This window comes from Pholcus phalangioides, unplaced genomic scaffold, assembly GCF_987345545.1.
Source record: "Pholcus phalangioides strain wild (caught in Gottingen) unplaced genomic scaffold, Ppha-v1.0 ptg000011l_1, whole genome shotgun sequence".
Classification (NCBI taxonomy): domain Eukaryota; kingdom Metazoa; phylum Arthropoda; class Arachnida; order Araneae; family Pholcidae; genus Pholcus; species Pholcus phalangioides.
The window spans coordinates 16,401,936-16,422,890 of NW_028301604.1; positions in this window are offsets into that span (position 1 = coordinate 16,401,936).

A 20,955-nucleotide genomic window follows, 5' to 3' on the forward strand; every position below is an offset into this window, starting at 1 on the left:
CACTTCTAACTCCTCTTCATTATGGAATCACTTCTAACTCGATTTCATTATGGAATCACTTCTAACTCGATTTCATTATAGAATCACTTCTAACTCGATTTCATTATGGAATCACTTCTAACTCGATTTCATTATGGAATCACACCTAACCTCCCTTCATTATGGAATCACGCCTAACTCCCCTTCATTATGGAATCACACACAACTCCCCTTCAATATGGAGTCACACCTAACTAACCTTAACTATGGAATCACACCTAACTGTCCTTCACTATGGAATGACAGATAACTAACCTTCACTATGGAATCACACATAATTGCCCTTCACTATGGAATCACACATAATTGGCCTTCATTATGGAATCCCACCTAACTCCCCTCCAATATGCAATCACTTCTAACTCCTCTTCATTATGGAATCACTTCTAACTCGATTTCATTATGGAATCACACCTAACCTCCCTTTATTATGGAATCAGTCCTAACTCCCCTTCATTATGGAATCACACCCAACTCCCCTTCAATATCGAATCACACCTAACTAACCTTAACTATGGAATCACAGTTAACTGCCCTTCGCTATGGAATCACACCGAACTCGCCTTCATTATGGAATCACACCTAACTGCCCTTCACTATAGGCTCACACCTAACTCGCCTTCATTATGGAATCACACCGATCTCCCCTTCATTATGGAATCACACCTAACTCCCCTTCATTATGGAATCACACCCAACTCCCCTTCAATATCGAATCACACCTAACTAACCTTAACTATGGAATCACGGTTAACTGCCCTTCGCTATGGAATCACACCGAACTCGCCTTCATTATGGAATCACACCTAACTGCCCTTCACTATAGGCTCACACCTAACTCGATTTCATTATGGAATCACACCTAACCTCCCTTCATTATGGAATCACACCTAACTCCCCTTCATTATGGAATCACACCCAACTCCCCTTCAATTCGGAATCACACCTAACTGCCCTTCACTCTGGAATGACAGCTAACTACCCTTTACTATGGAATCACACATAATATCCCTTCACTATGGAATCACACCTAACTCGCCTTCATTATGGAATCCCACCTAACTCCCCTCCAATATGGAATCACTTCTAACTCCTCTTCATTATGGAATCACTTCTAACTCGATTTCATTATGGAATCACACCTAACCTAACTTCATTATGGAATCACAATCAACTCCCCTTCAATTTGGAATCACACCTAACTAATCTTAACTATGGAATCACAGTTAACTGCCCTTAACTATGGAATGACACCTAACTGCCCTTCACTATGGAATCACACCTAACTCACCTTCATTATGGAATCACTTTTAACTCCTCTTCATTATGTAATCACTTCTAACTCGATTTCATTATGGAATCACTTCTAACTCGATTTCATTATGGAATCACTTCTAACTCGATTTCATTATGGAATCACACCTAACCTCCCTTCATTATGGAATCACGCCTAACTCCCCTTCAATATGGAATCACACCTAACTAACCTTAACTATGGAATCACACCTAACTGTCCTTCACTATGGAATCACACATAATTGGCCTTCATTATGGAATCCCACCTAACTCCCCTCCAATATGGAATCACTTCTAACTCCTCTTCATTATGGAATCACTTCTAACTCGATTTCATTATGGAATCACACCTAACCTCCCTTTATTATGGAATCAGTCCTAACACCCCTTCATTATGGAATCACACCCAACTCCCCTTCAATATCGAATCACACCTAACTAACCTTAACTATGGAATCACAGTTAACTGCCCTTCAATATGGAATCACACCGAACTCGCCTTCATTATGGAATCACACCTAACTGCCCTTCACTATAGGCTCACACCTAACTCGCCTTCATTATGGAATCACACCGATCTCCCCTTCATTATGGAATCACACCTAACTACCCTTCATTATGGAATCACACCCAACTCCTCTTCAATATCGAATCACACCTAACTAACCTTAACTATGGAATCACGGTTAACTGCCCTTCGCTATGGAATCACACCGAACTCGCCTTCATTATGGAATCACACCTAACTGCCCTTCACTATAGGCTCACACCTAACTCGATTTCATTATGGAATCACACCTAACCTCCCTTCATTATGGAATCACACCTAACTCCCCTTCATTATGGAATCACACCCAACTCCCCTTCAATATGGAATCACACCTAACTGCCCTTCACTCTGGAATGACAGCTAACTACCCTTCACTATGGAATCACATATAATATCCCTTCACTATGGAATCACACCTAACTCGCCTTCATTATGGAATCCCACCTAACTCCCCTCCAATATGGAATCACTTCTAACTCCTCTTCATTATGGAATCACTTCTAACTCGATTTCATTATGGAATCCCACCTAACTGCCCTTAACTATGGAATGACAGCTAACTAACCTTCACTATGGAATCACACATAATTGCCCTTCACTATGGAATCACACATAATTGCCCTTCACTATGGAATCACACATAATTGAGCTTCACTATGGAATCACACATAATTGCCCTTCACTATGGAATCACACCGATCTCCCCTTCATTATGGAATCCCACCTAACTCCCCTCCAATATGGAATCACTCCTAACTCGATTTCATTATGGAATCACTTCTAACTCGATTTCATTATGGAATCACACCTAACTCCCCTTCTTTATGGAATCACACCCAACTCCCCTTCAATATGGAATCATACCTAACTAACCTTAACTATGGAATCACAGTTAACTGCCCTTCGCTATGGAATCACACCGAACTCGCCTTCATTATGGAATCACACCTAACTGCCCTTCACTATAGGCTCACACCTAACTCGATTTCATTATGGAATCACACCTAACCTCCCTTCATTATGGAATCACACCTAACTCCCCTTCATTATGGAATCACACCCAACTCCCCTTCAATATGGAATCACACCTAACTGCCCTTCACTCTGGAATGACAGCTAACTACCCTTAACTATGGAATCACACATAATATCCCTTCACTATGGAATCACACCTAACTCGCCTTCATTATGGAATCCCACCTAACTCCCCTCCAATATGGAATCACTTCTAACTCCTCTTCATTATGGAATCACTTCTAACTCGATTTCATTATGGAATCACACCTAACCTAACTTCATTATGGAATCACAATCAACTCCCCTTCAATTTGGAATCACACCTAACTAATCTTAACTATGGAATCACAGTTAACTGCCCTTAACTATGGAATGACACCTAACTGCCCTTCACTATGGAATCACACCTAACTCACCTTCATTATGGAATCACTTTTAACTCCTCTTCATTATGTAATCACTTCTAACTCGATTTCATTATGGAATCACTTCTAACTCGATTTCATTATGGAATCACTTCTAACTCGATTTCATTATGGAATCACACCTAACCTCCCTTCATTATGGAATCACGCCTAACTCCCCTTCAATATGGAATCACACCTAACTAACCTTAACTATGGAATCACACCTAACTGTCCTTCACTATGGAATCACACATAATTGGCCTTCATTATGGAATCCCACCTAACTCCCCTCCAATATGGAATCACTTCTAACTCGATTTCATTATGGAATCACACCTAACCTCCCTTTATTATGGAATCAGTCCTAACACCCCTTCATTATGGAATCACACCCAACTCCCCTTCAATATCGAATCACACCTAACTAACCTTAACTATGGAATCACAGTTAACTGCAATTCGCTATGGAATCACACCGAACTCGCCTTCATTATGGAATCACACCTAACTGCCCTTCACTATAGGCTCACACCTAACTCGCCTTCATTATGGAATCACACCGATCTCCCCTTCATTATGGAATCACACCTAACTCCCCTTCATTATGGAATCACACCCAACTCCTCTTCAATATCGAATCACACCTAACTAACCTTAACTATGGAATCACGGTTAACTGCCCTTCGCTATGGAATCACACCGAACTCGCCTTCATTATGGAATCACACCTAACTGCCCTTCACTATAGGCTCACACCTAACTCGATTTCATTATGGAATCACACCTAACCTCCCTTCATTATGGAATCACACCTAACTCCCCTTCATTATGGAATCACACCCAACTCCCCTTCAATATGGAATCACACCTAACTGCCCTTCACTCTGGAATGACAGCTAACTACCCTTCACTATGGAATCACACCTAACTGCCCTTCACTCTGGAATGACAGCTAACTACCCTTCACTATGGAATCACACATAATATCCCTTCACTATGGAATCACACCTAACTCGCCTTCATTATGGAATCCCACCTAACTCCCCTCCAATATGGAATCACTTCTAACTGCTCTTCATTATGGAATCACTTCTAACTCCTCTTCATTATGGAATCACTTCTAACTCGATTTCATTATGGAATCACACCTAACCTCCTTTTATTATGGAATCAGTCCTAACTCCCCTTCATTATGGAATCACACCCAACTCCCCTTCAATATCGAATCACACCTAACTAACCTTAACTATGGAATCACAGTTAACTGCCCTTCGCTATGGAATCACACCGAACTCGCCTTCATTATGGAATCACACCGAACTCGCCTTCATTATGGAATCACACCTAACTGCCCTTCACTATAGGCTCACACCTAACTGCCCTTCACTATAGGCTCACACCTAACTCGATTTCATTATGGAATCACACCTAACTCCCCTTCATTATGGAATCACACCCAACTCCACTTCAATATTAAATCACACCTAACTGCCCTTCACTCTGGAATGACAGCTAACTACCCTTCACTATGGAATCATACATAATATCCCTTCACTATGGAATCACTTCTAACTCGATTTCATTATGGAATCACACCTAACCTCCCTTCATTATGGAATCACACCTTACTCCCCTTCATTATGGAATCCCACCTAACTGCCCTTCACTATGGAATCACACATAATTGCCCTTCACTATAGAATCACACCTAACTCGCCTTCATTATGGAAGCACTTTTAACTCCCCTTCATTATGGAAGCACTTTTAACTCCCCTTCATTATGGAAGCACTTTTAACTCCCCTTCATTATGGAATCACACCGATCTCCCCTTCATTATGGAATCCCACCCAACTCCCCTTCAATATCGAATCACACCTAACTAACCTTAACTTTGGAATCACAGTTAACTGCCCTTCGCTATGGAATCACACCGAACTCGCCTTCATTATGGAATCACACCTAACTGCCCTTCACTATAGGCTCACACCTAACTCGATTTCATTATGGAATCACACCTAACCTCCCTTCATTATGGAATCACACCCAACTCCCCTTCAATATGGAATCACACCTAACTGCCCTTCACTATGGAATGACAGCTGACTACCCTTCACTATGGAATCACACATAATATCCCTTCACTATGGAATCACACCTAACTCGCCTTCAATATGGAATCCCACCTAACTCCCCTCCAATATGGAATCACTTCTAACTCGATTTCATTATGGAATCACTTCTAACTCGATTTCATAATTGAATCACTTCTAACTCGATTTCATTATGGAATCACTTCTAACTCGATTTCATTATGGAATCACACCTAACCTCCCTTCATTATGGAATCACGCCTAACTCCCCTTCATTATGGAATCACACCCAACTCCTCTTCAATATGGAATCACACCTAACTAACCTTAACTATGGAATCACACCTAACTGTCCTTCACTATGGAATGACAGATAACTAACCTTCACTATGGAATCACACATAATTGCCCTTCACTATGGAATCACACATAATTGGCCTTCATTATGGAATCCCACCTAACTCCCCTCCAATATGGAATCACTTCTAACTGCTCTTCATTATGGAATCACTTCTATCTCCTCATCATTATGGAATCACTTCTAACTCGATTTCATTATGGAATCACACCTAACCTCCCTTCATTATGGAATCACTCCTAACTCCCCTTCATTATGGAATCACAATCAACTCCCCTTCAATATGGAATCACACCTAACTAATCTTAACTATGGAATCACAGTTAACTGCCCTTAACTATGGAATGACACCTAACTGCCCTTCACTATGGAATCACACCTAACTCACCTTCATTATGGAATCACACCTAACTCCCCTCCAATATGGAATAACTTCTAACTCCTCTTCATTATGTAATCACTTCTAACTCGATTTCATTATGGAATCACACCTAACCACTCTTAATTATGGAATCACACCTAGCTCCCCTTCATTATGGAATCACACCCAACTCCCCTTCAATATGGAATCACACCTAACTAACCTTAAATATGGAATCACACCTAACTAACCTTAAATATGGAATCACACCTAGCTCGCCGTCATTATGGAATCACGCCTAACTCCCCTTCATTATGGAATCACACCCAACTCCCCTTCAATATCGAATCACACCTAACTAACCTTAACTATGGAATCACGGTTAACTGCCCTTCGCTATGGAATCACACCGAACTCGCCTTCATTATGGAATCACACCTAACTGCCCTTCACTATAGGCTCACACCTAACTCGATTTCATTATGGAATCACACCTAACCTCCCTTCATTATGGAATCACACCTAACTCCCCTTCATTATGGAATCACACCCAACTCCCCTTCAATTCGGAATCACACCTAACTGCCCTTCACTCTGGAATGACAGCTAACTACCCTTTACTATGGAATCACACATAATATCCCTTCACTATGGAATCACACCTAACTCGCCTTCATTATGGAATCCCACCTAACTCCCCTCCAATATGGAATCACTTCTAACTCCTCTTCATTATGGAATCACTTCTAACTCGATTTCATTATGGAATCACACCTAACCTAACTTCATTATGGAATCACAATCAACTCCCCTTCAATTTGGAATCACACCTAACTAATCTTAACTATGGAATCACAGTTAACTGCCCTTAACTATGGAATGACACCTAACTGCCCTTCACTATGGAATCACACCTAACTCACCTTCATTATGGAATCACTTTTAACTCCTCTTCATTATGTAATCACTTCTAACTCGATTTCATTATGGAATCACTTCTAACTCGATTTCATTATGGAATCACTTCTAACTCGATTTCATTATGGAATCACACCTAACCTCCCTTCATTATGGAATCACGCCTAACTCCCCTTCAATATGGAATCACACCTAACTAACCTTAACTATGGAATCACACCTAACTGTCCTTCACTATGGAATCACACATAATTGGCCTTCATTATGGAATCCCACCTAACTCCCCTCCAATATGGAATCACTTCTAACTCCTCTTCATTATGGAATCACTTCTAACTCGATTTCATTATGGAATCACACCTAACCTCCCTTTATTATGGAATCAGTCCTAACACCCCTTCATTATGGAATCACACCCAACTCCCCTTCAATATCGAATCACACCTAACTAACCTTAACTATGGAATCACAGTTAACTGCCCTTCAATATGGAATCACACCGAACTCGCCTTCATTATGGAATCACACCTAACTGCCCTTCACTATAGGCTCACACCTAACTCGCCTTCATTATGGAATCACACCGATCTCCCCTTCATTATGGAATCACACCTAACTACCCTTCATTATGGAATCACACCCAACTCCTCTTCAATATCGAATCACACCTAACTAACCTTAACTATGGAATCACGGTTAACTGCCCTTCGCTATGGAATCACACCGAACTCGCCTTCATTATGGAATCACACCTAACTGCCCTTCACTATAGGCTCACACCTAACTCGATTTCATTATGGAATCACACCTAACCTCCCTTCATTATGGAATCACACCTAACTCCCCTTCATTATGGAATCACACCCAACTCCCCTTCAATATGGAATCACACCTAACTGCCCTTCACTCTGGAATGACAGCTAACTACCCTTCACTATGGAATCACATATAATATCCCTTCACTATGGAATCACACCTAACTCGCCTTCATTATGGAATCCCACCTAACTCCCCTCCAATATGGAATCACTTCTAACTCCTCTTCATTATGGAATCACTTCTAACTCGATTTCATTATGGAATCCCACCTAACTGCCCTTAACTATGGAATGACAGCTAACTAACCTTCACTATGGAATCACACATAATTGCCCTTCACTATGGAATCACACATAATTGCCCTTCACTATGGAATCACACATAATTGAGCTTCACTATGGAATCACACATAATTGCCCTTCACTATGGAATCACACCGATCTCCCCTTCATTATGGAATCCCACCTAACTCCCCTCCAATATGGAATCACTCCTAACTCGATTTCATTATGGAATCACTTCTAACTCGATTTCATTATGGAATCACACCTAACTCCCCTTCTTTATGGAATCACACCCAACTCCCCTTCAATATGGAATCATACCTAACTAACCTTAACTATGGAATCACAGTTAACTGCCCTTCGCTATGGAATCACACCGAACTCGCCTTCATTATGGAATCACACCTAACTCGCCTTCATTATGGAATCACACCTAACTGCCCTTCACTATAGGCTCACACCTAACTCGCCTCCATTATGGAATCACACCGATCTCCCCTTCATTATGGAATCACGCCTAACTCCCCTTCATTAAGGAATCACACCCAACTCCCCTTCAATATGGAATCACACCTAACTAACCTTAACTATGGAATCACACCTAACTACCCTTCACTATGGAATCACACATAATTGCCCTTCACTATGGAATCACACCTAACTCGCCTTCATTATGGAAGCACTTTTAACTCCCCTTCATTATGGAATCACACCGATCTCCCCTTCATTATGGAATCCCACCTAACGCCCCTGCAATATGGAATCACTTTTAACTCCTCTTCATTATGGAATCACTTCTAACTCGATTTCATTATGGAATCACTTCTAACTCGATTTCATTATGGAATCACACCTAACTCCCCTTCAATATCGAATCACACCTAACTAACATTAACTATGGAATCACAGTTAACTGCCCTTCGCTATGGAATCACACCGAACTCGCCTTCATTATGGAATCACACCTAACTGCCCTTCACTATAGGCTCACACCTAACTCGATTTCATTATGGAATCACACCTAACCTCCCTTCATTATGGAATCACACCCAACTCCCCTTCAATATGGAATCACACCTAACTGCCCTTCACTATGGAATGACAGCTAACTACCCTTCACTATGGAATCACACATAATATCCCTTCACTATGGAATCACACCTAACTCGCCTTCATTATGGAATCCCACCTAACTCCCCTCCAATATGGAATCACTTCTAACTCGATTTCATTATGGAATCACTTCTAACTCGATTTCATTATGGAATCACACCTAACCTCCCTTCATTATGGAATCACGCCTAACTCCCCTTCATTATGGAATCACACCCAACTCCCCTTCAATATGGAATCACACCTAACTAACCTTAACTATGGAATCACGGTTAACTGCCCTTCGCTATGGAATCACACCGAACTCGCCTTCATTATGGAATCACACCTAACTGCCCTTCACTATAGGCTCACACCTAACTCGCCTTCATTATGGAATCACACCGATCTCCCCTTCATTATGGAATCACACCTAACTCCCCTTCATTATGGAATCACACCCAACTCCCCTTCAATATCGAATCACACCTAACTAACCTTAACAATGGAATCACGGTTAACTGCCCTTCGCTATGGAATCACACCGAACTCGCCTTCATTATGGAATCACACCTAACTGCCCTTCACTATAGGCTCACACCTAACTCGATTTCATTATGGAATCACACCTAACCTCCCTTCATTATGGAATCACACCTAACTCCCCTTCATTATGGAATCACACCCAACTCCCCTTCAATATGGAATCACACCTAACTGCCCTTCACTCTGGAATGACAGCTAACTACCCTTAACTATGGAATCACACATAATATCCCTTCACTATGGAATCACACCTAACTCGCCTTCATTATGGAATCCCACCTAACTCCCCTCCAATATGGAATCACTTCTAACTCCTCTTCATTATGGAATCACTTCTAACTCGATTTCATTATGGAATCACACCTAACCTAACTTCATTATGGAATCACAATCAACTCCCCTTCAATTTGGAATCACACCTAACTAATCTTAACTATGGAATCACAGTTAACTGCCCTTAACTATGGAATGACACCTAACTGCCCTTCACTATGGAATCACACCTAACTCACCTTCATTATGGAATCACTTTTAACTCCTCTTCATTATGTAATCACTTCTAACTCGATTTCATTATGGAATCACTTCTAACTCGATTTCATTATGGAATCACACCTAACCTCCCTTCATTATGGAATCACGCCTAACTCCCCTTCAATATGGAATCACACCTAACTAACCTTAACTATGGAATCACACCTAACTGTCCTTCACTATGGAATCACACATAATTGGCCTTCATTATGGAATCCCACCTAACTCCCCTCCAATATGGAATCACTTCTAACTCGATTTCATTATGGAATCACACCTAACCTCCCTTTATTATGGAATCAGTCCTAACACCCCTTCATTATGGAATCACACCCAACTCCCCTTCAATATCGAATCACACCTAACTAACCTTAACTATGGAATCACAGTTAACTGCAATTCGCTATGGAATCACACCGAACTCGCCTTCATTATGGAATCACACCTAACTGCCCTTCACTATAGGCTCACACCTAACTCGCCTTCATTATGGAATCACACCGATCTCCCCTTCATTATGGAATCACACCTAACTCCCCTTCATTATGGAATCACACCCAACTCCTCTTCAATATCGAATCACACCTAACTAACCTTAACTATGGAATCACGGTTAACTGCCCTTCGCTATGGAATCACACCGAACTCGCCTTCATTATGGAATCACACCTAACTGCCCTTCACTATAGGCTCACACCTAACTCGATTTCATTATGGAATCACACCTAACCTCCCTTCATTATGGAATCACACCTAACTCCCCTTCATTATGGAATCACACCCAACTCCCCTTCAATATGGAATCACACCTAACTGCCCTTCACTCTGGAATGACAGCTAACTACCCTTCACTATGGAATCACACCTAACTGCCCTTCACTCTGGAATGACAGCTAACTACCCTTCACTATGGAATCACACATAATATCCCTTCACTATGGAATCACACCTAACTCGCCTTCATTATGGAATCCCACCTAACTCCCCTCCAATATGGAATCACTTCTAACTGCTCTTCATTATGGAATCACTTCTAACTCCTCTTCATTATGGAATCACTTCTAACTCGATTTCATTATGGAATCACACCTAACCTCCTTTTATTATGGAATCAGTCCTAACTCCCCTTCATTATGGAATCACACCCAACTCCCCTTCAATATCGAATCACACCTAACTAACCTTAACTATGGAATCACAGTTAACTGCCCTTCGCTATGGAATCACACCGAACTCGCCTTCATTATGGAATCACACCGAACTCGCCTTCATTATGGAATCACACCTAACTGCCCTTCACTATAGGCTCACACCTAACTGCCCTTCACTATAGGCTCACACCTAACTCGATTTCATTATGGAATCACACCTAACTCCCCTTCATTATGGAATCACACCCAACTCCACTTCAATATTAAATCACACCTAACTGCCCTTCACTCTGGAATGACAGCTAACTACCCTTCACTATGGAATCATACATAATATCCCTTCACTATGGAATCACTTCTAACTCGATTTCATTATGGAATCACACCTAACCTCCCTTCATTATGGAATCACACCTTACTCCCCTTCATTATGGAATCCCACCTAACTGCCCTTCACTATGGAATCACACATAATTGCCCTTCACTATAGAATCACACCTAACTCGCCTTCATTATGGAAGCACTTTTAACTCCCCTTCATTATGGAAGCACTTTTAACTCCCCTTCATTATGGAATCACACCGATCTCCCCTTCATTATGGAATCCCACCCAACTCCCCTTCAATATCGAATCACACCTAACTAACCTTAACTTTGGAATCACAGTTAACTGCCCTTCGCTATGGAATCACACCGAACTCGCCTTCATTATGGAATCACACCGAACTCGCCTTCATTATGGAATCACACCTAACTGCCCTTCACTATAGGCTCACACCTAACTCGATTTCATTATGGAATCACACCTAACCTCCCTTCATTATGGAATCACACCCAACTCCCCTTCAATATGGAATCACACCTAACTGCCCTTCACTATGGAATCACACATAATATCCCTTCACTATGGAATCACACCTAACTCGCCTTCAATATGGAATCCCACCTAACTCCCCTCCAATATGGAATCACTTCTAACTCGATTTCATTATGGAATCACTTCTAACTCGATTTCATAATTGAATCACTTCTAACTCGATTTCATTATGGAATCACTTCTAACTCGATTTCATTATGGAATCACACCTAACCTCCCTTCATTATGGAATCACGCCTAACTCCCCTTCATTATGGAATCACACCCAACTCCTCTTCAATATGGAATCACACCTAACTAACCTTAACTATGGAATCACACCTAACTGTCCTTCACTATGGAATGACAGATAACTAACCTTCACTATGGAATCACACATAATTGCCCTTCACTATGGAATCACACATAATTGGCCTTCATTATGGAATCCCACCTAACTCCCCTCCAATATGGAATCACTTCTAACTGCTCTTCATTATGGAATCACTTCTATCTCCTCTTCATTATGGAATCACTTCTAACTCGATTTCATTATGGAATCACACCTAACCTCCCTTCATTATGGAATCACTCCTAACTCCCCTTCATTATGGAATCACAATCAACTCCCCTTCAATATGGAATCACACCTAACTAATCTTAACTATGGAATCACAGTTAACTGCCCTTAACTATGGAATGACACCTAACTGCCCTTCACTATGGAATCACACCTAACTCACCTTCATTATGGAATCACACCTAACTCCCCTCCAATATGGAATAACTTCTAACTCCTCTTCATTATGTAATCACTTCTAACTCGATTTCATTATGGAATCACACCTAACCACTCTTCATTATGGAATCACACCTAGCTCCCCTTCATTATGGAATCACACCCAACTCCCCTTCAATATGGAATCACACCTAACTAACCTTAAATATGGAATCACACCTAACTAACCTTAAATATGGAATCACACCTAGCTCGCCGTCATTATGGAATCACGCCTTACTCCCTTTCATTATGGAATCACACCTTACTCGCCTTCATTATGGAATCGCACCTAACTCACCTTCAAAATCGAATCACTTTTATGTCACCGCCATATTGGAATCAGTCGTATCTGTAAACTTTTATGGAATCACACATAACTCCTTTTCATTATGGAATCACGCCTAACTCACAGTGATCATGGAACCACGTCTAACTCACAGTGATCATGGAACCACTTCTAACTCCTCTTCATTATGGAATCACTTCTAACTCGCCTTCATTATGGAATCACTTCTAACTCGCCTTTATTATGGAATCACACCTAACTTCCCTTCATTATGGAATCACACCTTACTCCCCTTCATTATGGAATCCCACCTAACTGCCCTGAACTATGGAATGACAGCTAACTAACCTTCACTATGGAATCACACATAATTGCCCTTCACTATGGAATCACACCTAACTCGCCTTTATTATGGAAGCACTTTTAACTCGCCTTCATTATGGAATCACACCGATCTCCCCTTCATTATGGAATCCCACCTAACTCCCCTCCAATATGGAATCACTCCTAACTCGATTTCATTATGGAATCACACCTAACCTCCCTTCATTATGGAATCAATCCTAACTCCCGTTCTTTATGGAATCACACCCAACTCCCATTCAATATGGAATCACACCTAACTAACCTTAACTATGGAATCACAGTTAACTGCCCTTCGCTATGGAATCACACCGAACTCGCCTTCATTATGGAATCACACCTAACTCGCCTTCATTATGGAATCACACCTAACTGCCCTTCACTATAGGCTCACACCTAACTCGCCTCCATTATGGAATCACACCGATCTCCCCTTCATTATGGAATCACACCTAACTAACCTTAACTATGGAATCACACATAATTGCCCTTCACTATGGAATCACACCTAACTCGCCTTCATTATGGAAGCACTTTTAACTCCTTTTCATTATGGAATCACACCGATCTCCCCTTCATTATGGAATCCCACCTAACTCCCCTGCAATATGGAATCACTTTTAACTCCTCTTCATTATGGAATCACTTCTAACTCGATTTCATTATGGAATCACACCTAACCTCCCTTCATTATGGAATCAGTCCTAACTCCCCTTCATTATGGAATCACACCCAACTCCCCTTCAATATCGAATCACACCTAACTAACCTTAACTATGGAATCACAGTTAACTGCCCTTCGCTATGGAATCACACCGAACTCGCCTTCATTATGGAATCACACCTAACTGCCCTTCACTATGGAATCACACATAATATCCCTTCACTATGGAATCACACCTAACTCGCCTTCATTATGGAATCCCACCTAACTCCCCTCCAATATGGAATCACTTCTAACTCCTCTTCATTATGGAATCACTTCTAACTCGATTTCATTATGGAATCACTTCTAACTCGATTTCATTATGGAATCACTTCTAACTCGATTTCATTATGGAATCACACCTAACCTCCCTTCATTATGCAATCACGCCTAACACCCCTTCATTATGGAATCACAACCAACTCCCCTTCAATATGGAATCACACCTAACTAACCTTAACTATGGAATCACACCTAACTGTCCTTCACTATGGAATGACAGATAACTAAACTTCACTATGGAATCACACATAATTGCCCTTCATTATGGAATCCCACCTAACTCCCCTCCAATATGGAATCACTTCTAACTCCTCTTCATTATGGAATCACTTCTAACTCGATTTCATTATGGAATCACACCTAACCTCCCTTTATTATGGAATCAGTCCTAACTCCCCTTCATTATGGAATCACACCCGACTCCCCCTCAATATCGAATCACACCTAACTAACCTTAACTATGGAATCACAGTTAACTGCCCTTCGCTATGGAATCACACCGAACTCGCCTTCATTATGGAATCACACCTAACTGCCCTTCACTATAGGCTCACACCTAACTCGCCTTCATTATGGAATCACACCGATCTCCCCTTCATTATGGAATCACACCTAACTCCCCTTCATTATGGAATCACACCCAACTCCCCTTCAATATCGAATCACACCTAACTAACCTTAACTATGGAATCACGGTTAACTGCCCTTCGCTCTGGCACACCGAACTCGCCTTCATTATGGAATCACACCTAACTGCCCTTCACTATAGACTCACACCTAACTCGATTTCATTATGGAATCACACCTAACCTCCCTTCATTATGGAATCACACCTAACTCCCCTTCATTATGGAATCACACCCAACTCCCCTTCAATATGGAATCACTTCTAACCCCTCTTCATTATGGAATCACTTCTAACTCCTCTTCATTATGGAATCACTTCTAACTCGATTTCATTATGGAATCACACCTAACCTAACTTCATTATGGAATCACAATCAACTCCCCTTCAATTTGGAATCACACCTAACTAATCTTAACTATGGAATCACAGTTAACTGCCCTTAACTATGGAATGACACCTAACTGCCCTTCACTATGGAATCACACCTAACTCACCTTCATTATGGAATCACTTTTAACTCCCCTTCATTATGGAATCACACCTAACTCCCCTCCAATATGGAATCACTTCTAACTCCTCTTCATTATGTAATCACTTCTAACTCGATTTCATTATGGAATCACTTCTAACTCGATTTCATTATGGAATCACTTCTAACTCGATTTCATTATGGAATCACTTCTAACTCGATTTCATTATGGAATCACACCTAACCTCCCTTCATTATGGAATCACGCCTAACTCCCCTTCATTATGGAATCACACCCAACTCCCCTTCAATATGGAATCACACCTAACTAACCTTAACTATGGAATCACACATAATTGCCCTTCACTATGGAATCACACCTAACTCGCCTTCATTATGGAAGCACTTTCAACTCCCCTTCATTATGGAATCACTCCTAACTCGATTTCATTATGGAATCACTTCTAACTCGATTTCATTATGGAATCACACCTAACCTCCCTTCATTATGGAATCACTCCTAACTCCCCTTCATTATGAAATCACACCCAACTCCCCTTGAATATGGAATCACACCTAACTAACCTTAACTATGGAATCACAGTTAACTGCCCTTCGCTATGGAATCACACCGAACTCGCCTTCATTATGGAATCACACCTAACTGCCCTTCACTATAGGCTCACACCTAACTCGCCTTCATTATGGAATCACACCGATCTCCCCTTCATTATGGAATCACACCTAACTCCCCTCCAATATGGAATCACTTCTAACTCCTCTTCATTATGGAATCACTTCTAACTCGATTTCATTATGGAATCACACCTAACCTCCCTTTATTATGGAATCAGTCCTAACTCCCCTTCATTATGGAATCACACCCAACTCCCCTTCAATATCGAATCACACCTAACTAACCTTAACTATGGAATCACAGTTAACTGCCCTTCGCTATGGAATCACACCGAACTCGCCTTCATTATGGAATCACACCTAACTGCCCTTCACTATAGGCTCACACCTAACTCGCCTTCATTATGGAATCACACCGATCTCCCCTTCATTATGGAATCACACCTAACTCCCTTTCATTATGGAATCACACCCAACTCCCCTTCAATATGGAATCACACCTAACTAACCTTAAATATGGAATCACACCTAACTAACCTTAAATATGGAATCACACCTAGCTCGCCGTCATTATGGAATCACGCCTTACTCCCTTTCATTATGGAATCACACCTTACTCGCCTTCATTATGGAATCGCACCTAACTCACCTTCAAAATCGAATCACTTTTATGTCACCGCCATATTGGAATCAGTCGTATCTGTAAACTTTTATGGAATCACACATAACTCCTTTTCATTATGGAATCACGCCTAACTCACAGTGATCATGGAACCACGTCTAACTCACAGTGATCATGGAACCACTTCTAACTCCTCTTCATTATGGAATCACTTCTAACTCGCCTTCATTATGGAATCACTTCTAACTCGCCTTTATTATGGAATCACACCTAACTTCCCTTCATTATGGAATCACACCTTACTCCCCTTCATTATGGAATCCCACCTAACTGCCCTGAACTATGGAATGACAGCTAACTAACCTTCACTATGGAATCACACATAATTGCCCTTCACTATGGAATCACACCTAACTCGCCTTTATTATGGAAGCACTTTTAACTCGCCTTCATTATGGAATCACACCGATCTCCCCTTCATTATGGAATCCCACCTAACTCCCCTCCAATATGGAATCACTCCTAACTCGATTTCATTATGGAATCACACCTAACCTCCCTTCATTATGGAATCACTCCTAACTCCCGTTCTTTATGGAATCACACCCAACTCCCATTCAATATGGAATCACACCTAACTAACCTTAACTATGGAATCACAGTTAACTGCCCTTCGCTATGGAATCACACCGAACTCGCCTTCATTATGGAATCACACCTAACTCGCCTTCATTATGGAATCACACCTAACTGCCCTTCACTATAGGCTCACACCTAACTCGCCTCCATTATGGAATCACACCGATCTCCCCTTCATTATGGAATCACACCTAACTAACCTTAACTATGGAATCACACATAATTGCCCTTCACTATGGAATCACACCTAACTCGCCTTCATTATGGAAGCACTTTTAACTCCTTTTCATTATGGAATCACACCGATCTCCCCTTCATTATGGAATCCCACCTAACTCCCCTGCAATATGGAATCACTTTTAACTCCTCTTCATTATGGAATCACTTCTAACTCGATTTCATTATGGAATCACACCTAACCTCCCTTCATTATGGAATCAGTCCTAACTCCCCTTCATTATGGAATCACACCCAACTCCCCTTCAATATCGAATCACACCTAACTAACCTTAACTATGGAATCACAGTTAACTGCCCTTCGCTATGGAATCACACCGAACTCGCCTTCATTATGGAATCACACCTAACTGCCCTTCACTATGGAATCACACATAATATCCCTTCACTATGGAATCACACCTAACTCGCCTTCATTATGGAATCCCACCTAACTCCCCTCCAATATGGAATCACTTCTAACTCCTCTTCATTATGGAATCACTTCTAACTCGATTTCATTATGGAATCACTTCTAACTCGATTTCATTATGGAATCACTTCTAACTCGATTTCATTATGGAATCACACCTAACCTCCCTTCATTATGCAATCACGCCTAACACCCCTTCATTATGGAATCACAACCAACTCCCCTTCAATATGGAATCACACCTAACTAACCTTAACTATGGAATCACACCTAACTGTCCTTCACTATGGAATGACAGATAACTAAACTTCACTATGGAATCACACATAATTGCCCTTCATTATGGAATCCCACCTAACTCCCCTCCAATATGGAATCACTTCTAACTCCTCTTCATTATGGAATCACTTCTAACTCGATTTCATTATGGAATCACACCTAACCTCCCTTTATTATGGAATCAGTCCTAACTCCCCTTCATTATGGAATCACACCCGACTCCCCCTCAATATCGAATCACACCTAACTAACCTTAACTATGGAATCACAGTTAACTGCCCTTCGCTATGGAATCACACCGAACTCGCCTTCATTATGGAATCACACCTAACTGCCCTTCACTATAGGCTCACACCTAACTCGCCTTCATTATGGAATCACACCGATCTCCCCTTCATTATGGAATCACACCTAACTCCCCTTCATTATGGAATCACACCCAACTCCCCTTCAATATCGAATCACACCTAACTAACCTTAACTATGGAATCACGGTTAACTGCCCTTCGCTCTGGCACACCGAACTCGCCTTCATTATGGAATCACACCTAACTGCCCTTCACTATAGACTCACACCTAACTCGATTTCATTATGGAATCACACCTAACCTCCCTTCATTATGGAATCACACCTAACTCCCCTTCATTATGGAATCACACCCAACTCCCCTTCAATATGGAATCACTTCTAACCCCTCTTCATTATGGAATCACTTCTAACTCCTCTTCATTATGGAATCACTTCTAACTCGATTTCATTATGGAATCACACCTAACCTAACTTCATTATGGAATCACAATCAACTCCCCTTCAATTTGGAATCACACCTAACTAATCTTAACTATGGAATCACAGTTAACTGCCCTTAACTATGGAATGACACCTAACTGCCCTTCACTATGGAATCACACCTAACTCACCTTCATTATGGAATCACTTTTAACTCCCCTTCATTATGGAATCACACCTAACTCCCCTCCAATATGGAATCACTTCTAACTCCTCTTCATTATGTAATCACTTCTAACTCGATTTCATTATGGAATCACTTCTAACTCGATTTCATTATGGAATCACTTCTAACTCGATTTCATTATGGAATCACTTCTAACTCGATTTCATTATGGAATCACACCTAACCTCCCTTCATTATGGAATCACGCCTAACTCCCCTTCATTATGGAATCACACCCAACTCCCCTTCAATATGGAATCACACCTAACTAACCTTAACTATGGAATCACACATAATTGCCCTTCACTATGGAATCACACCTAACTCGCCTTCATTATGGAAGCACTTTCAACTCCCCTTCATTATGGAATCACTCCTAACTCGATTTCATTATGGAATCACTTCTAACTCGATTTCATTATGGAATCACACCTAACCTCCCTTCATTATGGAATCACTCCTAACTCCCCTTCATTATGAAATCACACCCAACTCCCCTTGAATATGGAATCACACCTAACTAACCTTAACTATGGAATCACAGTTAACTGCCCTTCGCTATGGAATCACACCGAACTCGCCTTCATTATGGAATCACACCTAACTGCCCTTCACTATAGGCTCACACCTAACTCGCCTTCATTATGGAATCACACCGATCTCCCCTTCATTATGGAATCACACCTAACTCCCCTCCAATATGGAATCACTTCTAACTCCTCTTCATTATGGAATCACTTCTAACTCGATTTCATTATGGAATCACACCTAACCTCCCTTTATTATGGAATCAGTCCTAACTCCCCTTCATTATGGAATCACACCCAACTCCCCTTCAATATCGAATCACACCTAACTAACCTTAACTATGGAATCACAGTTAACTGCCCTTCGCTATGGAATCACACCGAACTCGCCTTCATTATGGAATCACACCTAACTGCCCTTCACTATAGGCTCACACCTAACTCGCCTTCATTATGGAATCACACCGATCTCCCCTTCATTATGGAATCACACCTAACTCCCTTTCATTATGGAATCACACCCAACTCCCCTTCAATATCGAATCACACCTAACTAACCTTAACTATGGAATCACGGTTAACTGCCCTTCGCTATGGAATCACACCGAACTCGCCTTCATTATGGAATCACACCTAACTGCCCTTCACTATAGGCTCACACCTAACTCGATTTCATTATGGAATCACACCTAACCTCCCTTCATTATGGAATCACACCTAACTCCCCTTCATTATGGAATCACACCCAACTCCCCTTCAATATGGAATCACACCTAACTGCCCTTCACTCTGGAATGACAGCTAACTACCCTT